Below are 8830 nucleotides of genomic sequence, written 5' to 3' on the forward strand. Positions count from 1 at the left end.
GAGTATGTTTTTCTTGAAAAATGTTTTCGAAATAAAACCAAAATGTTTTATCTGGATGGAGTGGTATGATGGAGGCCAGTTGGCTGTCGGCAAGTGTTGTAACCCGTAACGGGTACACGCTCAGGAGAAGGTGGGGACCGCTGTCCAGAAATCCAAGAGTTCAAACCTTCTCATGTACCCAAAAGCTTCATGTGCAACCACTTGCTATTATGGGCTCTGGCTTGGTCGACTAACTAGCAGGAAACCCTTACCTGGGTATCGCCATCCGGAGAGGAGCCAACGTCCTCATATGGGGCGGGCGGTGCCAAAATTAGGTATCAGGGGGCTTGTAGTGAAAGACTTCGTCACAATCTTTACTTGTTGCGCACGCTTGTCATCAGGCAACACTTTGGACTGATTGTGTCAGGTGGGTAAAGTATACAAACCTCTCGAGAGTGTCAATCTAATCGATTAGCCATGCCCATGGTTACGGGCGACTTTGAGTCATTAATTCAGAAGAAGTAGAGATCTTCAAGTTTTGTTTTCAAAAACCCCAAAACTGTTTTGACTCGATGGAAGGTTCCACAGAATGAGTCAGGGAAAAGGGATGCTATGTGAGTGTCAGTTGACCCAGAGTGCATAGCTAGGTCGTGGAGTGAACATCCACAGAATGACCATACTATTGATCAAACCTTGTTTTATCAAAACTCTAGGATAGAGATTTTCAAAGGAAAATACTATGAGTATTTCGAAACCCCAAAAGCAGCATTTTGCAAAAACAACCCTAGTAGCCAACTAGGAAATCCTTCATCATTTTCCATGCATTACTCCTAACCACACAGATGTGACTTGCAAGTACATTCAATGTACTGACCTGCACCTATTATGTGTAGAGAGTGACGCTTAAGAAGAAGACGCAGGGTCGCGAGTCTACACTCAACTTGCCTGTGGCGTTGATGGGACTCCCTCTTTATCAGTGTGTTATTATTTGAACTTCCGCTTGGCTTGTATTAAGTACTCTGGATTTGTTACTCGAACTGATGTAAAAGACATGTGTATGGTATTTCATCAATGGAACTGTGTGTGCTAGCATTTGATCCAGGGACTAGCACAGTTTACACAGAGGTCCGGATCCTTACGGGTCTGGGTTACCACAATCCCCCGGTGTGAAACCAAGAAACCCAGAAGCTGCCCGGAGTTGACACCGAAGGTGCACTTATCAGGGTTCAGCTTTAGCTTGATCCTCCGAAGGTTGTCGAACATCTCCCGCAGGTCATCAACCAGCGAGTACCGACGTTTCGATTTGATGACGATGTCGTCCATGTAGGCCTCCGCATTGCGGCCTAGCTGGGGCCCCAAACATTCGCGCAGGGCGCGCTGGAATGTGGAGCCCGTGTTCTTTAACTCGAAATGCATGCATGTATAGCAATAGCAGCCAACCGGGGTGATAAACGCTGTCTTTTCCTCATCCTCAACCGCCATCTTGATTTGATGATAGCCGGAGAAAGCATCCAAAAAACTCAGCAAGTCACAACCAGCGGTAGAATCAACTATCTGGTCGATAGGGGTACAGGCAAGGGATCCTTGGGGCATGCACGATTAAGATCGGTAAAATCTACGCACATGCGAAGCTTATTCCCTGCTTTAGGCACTACTACAGGGTTAGCCAGCCAAGTGGGGTACAAAACTTCCCTGATTGGCCCGGCAGCCCTGAGCTTGCCCACCTCTTGCTTGATGAAATCTTTTCGCTCTTGTGCTTGCCGCCGGATCTTCTGCTTGACGGGGTGCGCATCCGGGCGCACCGCGAGCCGATGCTCAATCACTTCTCTGGGGACTCCGGGAAGGTCCGACGGTTGCCAGGCGAACACGTCGGCATTATCCCGGAGGAAGGTGACGAGGGCGCTTTCCTATTCGGCGGCCAGGTTCACACCGACGGTAATGGTGCGCTCCTTGTCGCCGGCTTGGAGGGGCAGCTTCTTCACTTTGGCGGCCTCCTCTCGGAGCCCATGCCCCTTGCCGGGGCGCGAGCTCGAGCCTGCGCCTCCCCCGGCAAGCCCTTGCGGGGTAGCGCGGGCCTTCTTCGTTGCCGGGGCATCGCCCGGCAAGCCGTCGTCCTCGACAACATCCTCGTCGCCAGCGTCAGCTGCAGCAGCGGCCCGGACGACCTCGCCAACGCACCAAGCCGTGTCTTTGAGGTCGCACCTGATGGAGAGGACCCCATAGACGGACGGCATCTTCATCACGCCATAAGCGCAATGCGTAGCCGCCATAAACTTGATCAGCGCTCGCCGACCAAGGATCCCGTTGTAGGGCAACAGGGTATGCACCACGTCGAACACTATGTGCTCGGTTCTGAACGCTTCCCGGGATCCGAAGGTGACCGGCAGCGTGATGCGTCCCAACGGGCGCACGATCCCGGGGTTCACCCCCCGGAACGGTTCGGTGGGCTTCAACTGCTCCATCGGCAGCTGCAGCTTTTCCACCAGCCTGGCAGACAGGAGGTTAAGCCCCGCTCCGTTATCCACTAGCACCTTGGTCACCGTCATATTGTTAATGATCGGCGAGACGACGAAGGGTATTACCCCGAACCCAACTGTCGCGCTGGGTGATCGTCGGCGCTGAAGGTGATCGGCACGTGCGACCACCTCAGCGGCTGTTGCGACTCCGCATCCGGCAACAACGCGCACACGTTGCGGGTGAGGCATTTCACCGCGGCGTGGGACGGGAGAGCATAAGCTCCCCCATGGATGCAGGCGGCGCCACGAGGCTCCTGGAAGCCCGGTTCGTCGCTGCCGGTATAGTCGGACTCGTGCTGCTCCTCAGCGCGCGCCCTGTCGCGTCCCCGAGGAGGGCGTTCCCGCCCAGCACGGGGTTGGCCGCGCCCCCCTTGGGGTTCACCCCTGCCGGCACCACCGCCGGCCGGCCTCGGAACCGCTCTGGGGTTGTTCGGGCAATCTCGGGAGAGATGCCCGATGTCGCCAAAATTGAAGTAGGCGCCGGCGTCGCGGCGCTGCTCCCGCCGCTGCTTTATCCCCTGCAGAACGCGGCAATTCTGCGCGTCGTGGGTGGAGTTGCTGTGGATGGGGCAGCGGGGCGCGTCGCCTTGCTTCCCGCCAGACTCTCCACCTGGCGAGGCCTTCTTCGCGGGCCTCGCGGCAGGAGCCCCCGAATCCGCAGCGAGGACTTGTTTCCCGCTGCTCTTGCGGGAACCCTTCTTCTGTGAGCCCTCGCCAGGGCTCGCGGCAGCCTGGGCTGCCAGCTCGGGCGCTAGGTGCCCTTCCTCGGCCATGGCGTATTTGTGCGCCAAGGCGTACAAGTCCTGCATCGTCCGGATCCGATGCGTGCTCAGCTTCTCGCGCATCTTGGGATCGCGGACATTGATGGCGAAGGTGTTGATGATGCCGGCTGCTTCCGCCTCCGGGATGGAATATGAGAGGTTAGAGAAACGGTGGACGAAGGCCCGCAATGTCTCTCCCGGTTTCTGCATGATAGTGTGCAGCTCCGCCATGGTTCCCGGGTGCTTATAGCCGCCTTGGAACGTGCTCACGAACTGCTCGCGCAGGTCCGCCCAAGTGGCGACGGACCCGGCGGGCAGGTTGAGCACCCAGGTTCGCGCTGATCCTTTCAGGACCATCGGGAACCAGTTCGCCCTGACCTTGTCGTCGGCGTCGATGGCATGCATGCCCAACGTGTAGGTCAGGAAGAAATCCTTAGGGTTAGCGGTCCCTTCATACGTATCGAGCGCAGGCGCTCGGAACTTACGGGGCCACCTCACCCGCCGCAGCTCGCGCGTGAACGCGGTGCAGCCGTCCTCGGGGCCCATGGGAGCGTCTTCCTGCTCTTGTGGGCGCTGGTGCTCCACCTCACACCTGCGCCAGCGCTCCAAGCGCTGGCGCAAATCCTCCTGCTGGCGGGCATTCAAGATACCACACGCATCGCCCCCCGGAACGGTGGGCGATGAGTTCGAGGACCCCTCCGGGCCCCCGTCTCCTTGGCCTCGCTGAGGAGGGGGAGGGTTCTCCCCCCATCGTGAGGCGGGTGGCGCGTCTCCGCGCTCCGGGTTCTGCCCGTGGCCGGAGCCCACTGGGACACCCCCGCCTTGCGGCTGCTAGGCGGCCAGGGCGAGAAGCGCTTCCAACTCCTCGCCCCACGTCTCGTGTGCCGGCGTGCCCAGCTGTGGCTCGTACCGCACCATGACGCGCGCGGCGATGATGGTTTCAGCCGGGGTCCGGAGGGGGGCAGCCGATTTCCTAAACGGCTGTGTCCCGCCCTGGCCCCGGAATGCCTCTGGGTGTGCAAGGTGTGAACCCCCAGGGGTTTCCCGGGGCGCGGCATGCTCCTGGTGCCGCTGCCGCGGGGCGTCCTCGGGCCACGACTCAACCCGTTGGCTGGCCCGGGCGACGCCGTGCGTGCTCGCCCGACTGCCCCCGGCACTGGGGGCAGCCAGTCCCCTCGGCCGATTGTTGGTCGATGGCCGAGGAGGCGGCGGAGGCAGCTGCGTTTACTGCACCCTCGAGGGCTCGGGGTTCTCCTGAGCCCCCGACTCGGGTCGCACGTCGTGCGACCGCGTGTGCGCCGCTGGGGCCTCACGTGGGTCTATGCGTGAGTCACTAGCCCGCTTGGGGGGCATGGTGACTAGACTCGTCGGCGAAGAAGAGCGAAGCCGACGCTGATGGAAACTCTGCCGCCGGCGATCTCCGGCGTTGTCCACTCCCGCGCCCCCTACCTGGCGCGCCCGATGTCATCGCTCGGTGCTCCGACACCGGGGGCGTGCGGCCACGTCCCCCTTTTAGGTTCGGTAGGGGCGTCTGGGGCAGAGACCCGGTGATCGCCGGCACGGCCGATGAGGCCCTACGGGGCCGGCGAGACGAAGTGCTAGGGGTACGCGCTAGTCCAAGAACAGATGCACGCACGTTTTTTACTCAGGTTCGGGCCACCCGGAGGTGTAAAACCCTACGTCCTGCCTGTCTGAGCTGATATTGTTTACGGATCAAATGTTTACAAGTTGTCAGGCAAGTGCCCGGGCTTTCCCTTAGTGGCTAGGTCCTCCTCACCGCTCTTTGCTGGCTGCCTACTGGAGCCACTAAGCGTCTGTCGAGCGAGCTTCGTCCGAACCAACTAACTGACTAACCCCTTTGACCGTCGGCATGGGTCCTCCTTTTATACATAAGGGGATGCCACATGTGCCACGGTGCATGAGCTACAAGTGTCCAACGAGGAGGCATGCAACTCCCCTCGGTGAGCTGGTGGCGTAAATGGGTGCCACCTCCGCTGCTAGGGGCCTAAGACCCTAGGGTAGGATTAGACAACCACTGTTCTTTGGATCGGATGGGTAACCACCCGTCGGTCGACTTGTTTACTGAGCCGTGCGCCTTACTCCTTACCTTGGTGGGACGGCGCTGTCCACTGGGCCCCACGCCCGAGGCGGGGGCACGCGCCCGGGAACCCCCAGTCCCAGCAAGTCGACCCCGGGAAGCACCCGGGCCCAACGCACCCGGGAACCCCCTCCCGGGAAGCAGCTTCCCGGGAGGTGCCCAGGCGGGAATATTCCCCGAAGCCCCGCTAGCCCCTTTCGGGCTGGCAGCTTGCCGGGGAGCTCATAGACGCTCCCCAGGATGAGACCTTCCCGGGAACCCGGGTACGGGGCCCGCGCGTCGCGCAGCGGTGGTACCCCGGTTGCCACTAGTGCGACATGAACTGATTTAAGCATCGCTACCGGCGAGAAAGTGTCGTCGTAGTCAACTGTTTGAACTTGTCGAAAACCCTTTGCGACAAGTCGAGCTTTATGGATTTGAACATTTCCATCCATATCAGTTTTCCTTTTAAATATCCATTTGCACTCGATGGTTTTTACACCCTCTGGCGGATCTACCAAGTTCCAAACTCGGTTTTCATCCATGGACTTTAATTCGGATCTCATGGCCTCAAGCCATAACTCGGACTCTGGACCCACCATCGCTTCTGCATAATTAGTCGGCTCGTCATTGTCTAGCAACAACACATTGCGTACATTACGCAGTCTTTCCGACCTTCGTGGATACGATGCTGTATTGGCCGTGGGTACGACGACTGGCTCAGTCACACAGACATCACCTGTCAAGTTATCCCCTACTGGCTCATCTCGAACTTCTTCGAGTTGCACTGACCTCCCACTTGCCTCCTGACTGAGAAACTCTTTCTCAAGGAAGACACCGTTTCGAGTGACAAACACTTTGCCCTCTGCCCGGTTGTAGAAGTAATATCCTAAGGTTTCCCTTGGATATCCCACGAATATGCACTTGTCTGATTTGGGAGTGAGGTTGTCTGACTAAAGTCGTTTGACAAATACATCACAACCCCAAATCTTTAGAAAAGACAAACTTGGACGCTTTCCAGTCCATATCTCATATGGTGTCTTATCTACGGACTTTGATGGTACTCTGTTTAGTGTGAACGCTGCGATTTCTAGAGCATAACCCCAAAATGACAAGGGAAGATCTGACTGACTCATCATCGACCGAACCATGTCCAACAAGGTCCGGTTCCGCCTTTCCGACACACCGTTTCTCTGTGGTGTACCTGGTGGTGTGAGCTGTGGAACAATTCCACAACTCTTCAGATGATCGTCTAACTCGTGACTCAAGTACTCGCCTCCACGATCAGATCGTAGAAGCTTTATTTTCTTGCCACGTTGGTTCTCTACTTCATTTTGGAACTCCTTAAACTTTTCAAAGGTTTCCGACTTATGTTTCATTAAGTAGACATATCCATATCTACTCAAATCATCAGTGAATGTTATGAAGTATTGATAACCTACTCTAGCTGTCGTGCTCATTGGTCCACACACATCAATATGTATGAGTTCCAACAAGTCGGTCGCCCTCTCGCAACTCTTTGCAAAAGGCGACTTGGTCATCTTGCCTAGTAAACAAGACTCGCATGTCTCGAATGATTCATAATAAAACGAAGTTAAAAGTCCATCTCCATGGAGCTTCTTCATGCGTTTGTCACTTATGTGACCCAAACGACAATGCCAAAAATAGGTTTGATTCAGATCGTTAGGCTTGCGCCTCTTGACATTAATGTTATAGACAGATTCTCCTTCAAGATTAAGGATGAATAACCTGTTCGTAAAAGGTGCAAAGCCGTAAAACATATCCTTCAAATAAAAGGAACAACCATTGCCCTTAATATTGAATTCATAACCATGACTCAACAATCTTGAGACAGATATAATGTTTCGACTTAAAGCAGGAACATAATAACAATTATTTAATTCCATAACAAATCCAGAAGGTAAATGAAGTTGCATAGTCCCGGCGGCCAACGCTGCAACTCTTGCTTTATTGCCAACCCTTATGTCAACCTCTCCACTTGCGACGCTCCTAGTCCTTGCCAGCCCCTGCATCGAGTTGCAAATGTGAACAACCGATCCGGTATCCAATACCCAAGAGCTGTTAGGTGCATCAGCAAGATAAATGTCTATAACACATACAACAACCGTACCTAAAGTAGAAGTCACACATCCACCCTTCTTTGCCACGTGGGCCTGGTACTTGCTACAGTTCCTCTTCCAATGACCGGTGCCTTTGCAGAAAAAGCACACGGTCTCTGAGTCCGGTCCAGCCTTAGGCGCAGTAGGGGCAGGGGTCGGGATCACATCCTTAGCCTTTCCCTTCTTTGCCTTCTTCTTAGCCCAAGAATTCTTCTTGAACTTTGGCTTTCCCTGTACCAGCAACACTTGCTTGGTATTTTTCTTGATATCCTCCTCTGCTGTTTTAAGCATCCCATGCAATTCAGTGACTTTCTTTTCCATGCCATGCATATGGTAGTTCTGAATGAACTGCGCATAGCTCGGCGGAAGAGATGCCAGAATTGTATCCGTGGTCAACTCTTGGCTCAGCGGAAAGCCCAGCTTCTCCAAGCATTGCGTGTAACCAACCAACTTGATTACATGCGGGCTCAAGGGTTCGCCTTCTTTCAGCTTAGTCTCCAGGAAGGACCTCCAGACATTAAATCTTTCGGTCCTAGCCTGAGTCCGAAACATGCCTTTGAGAGTCTCGATCATATCGAAAGCCTCAACATTCTCAAACTGCTGCTGCAGTTCGGGCTTGTAACATCCCAAAAATTTCAAACTTTTACACATGCATTGCATCCACGAGCATCATGCCACAATTGCATATTTGAATTCAAATTTGAATCTCAAAAAGGCTTTAAAAGATGTTATTTTAATTTAAACCCTAGGATTTCACCCATTTGAGCTTTGGATCTTCAAACCAATAGGGGTTTATTTATAAAAGGGGTTTATTGCATATATAAACTATCCCATAACTTTTGGATAATTATTTGGAGTTGAAATACTATTTTATTTAAATAGTTATATAGCCCTACAGGCATTTATAGGGCAAATGTATTTTTGCGCATTCTCTTTTGAAGGGAAACTACTCCCAAAAGTTGTATCACGATATAACATGTTTTTACAAATTTTCTGGAATTTATTTGTACCAACTTGGAGTTCAAAATCAAAAGATACCAAAGAAATAAGAAAAACAGAAAAGAAAAAAGGCTAAAAGAGAAAAAAAGGGCAAATGGACCGGCCCGGCTGTTTTGGGCCGAACCGGCCCAGTCCCGCGCGTGCCGCCCAGCCCGCTCCCCTGCAAGCCGCCGCCCGGCCCAGCGCGCCACGCGGAGTCACCGACAGCTGGGCCTCTCCTGTCGGGTTGTCTCCTACCTTGGGCAAGCGCCCGCGGATCGCGCCGCTCGTCCCGCCCGTGTCCGCCTCCGCCATCACCGGATTCCCGTCGATTCCGCGATCCCCGCAGCCGCCGGAGCACGCCCCTATAAAGCCTGGCTTTCCCTCTCTCTTTTCCCC

The sequence above is a fragment of the Brachypodium distachyon genome, chromosome 3 (genome assembly GCF_000005505.3).
Source record: "Brachypodium distachyon strain Bd21 chromosome 3, Brachypodium_distachyon_v3.0, whole genome shotgun sequence".
Lineage (NCBI taxonomy): Eukaryota > Viridiplantae > Streptophyta > Magnoliopsida > Poales > Poaceae > Brachypodium > Brachypodium distachyon.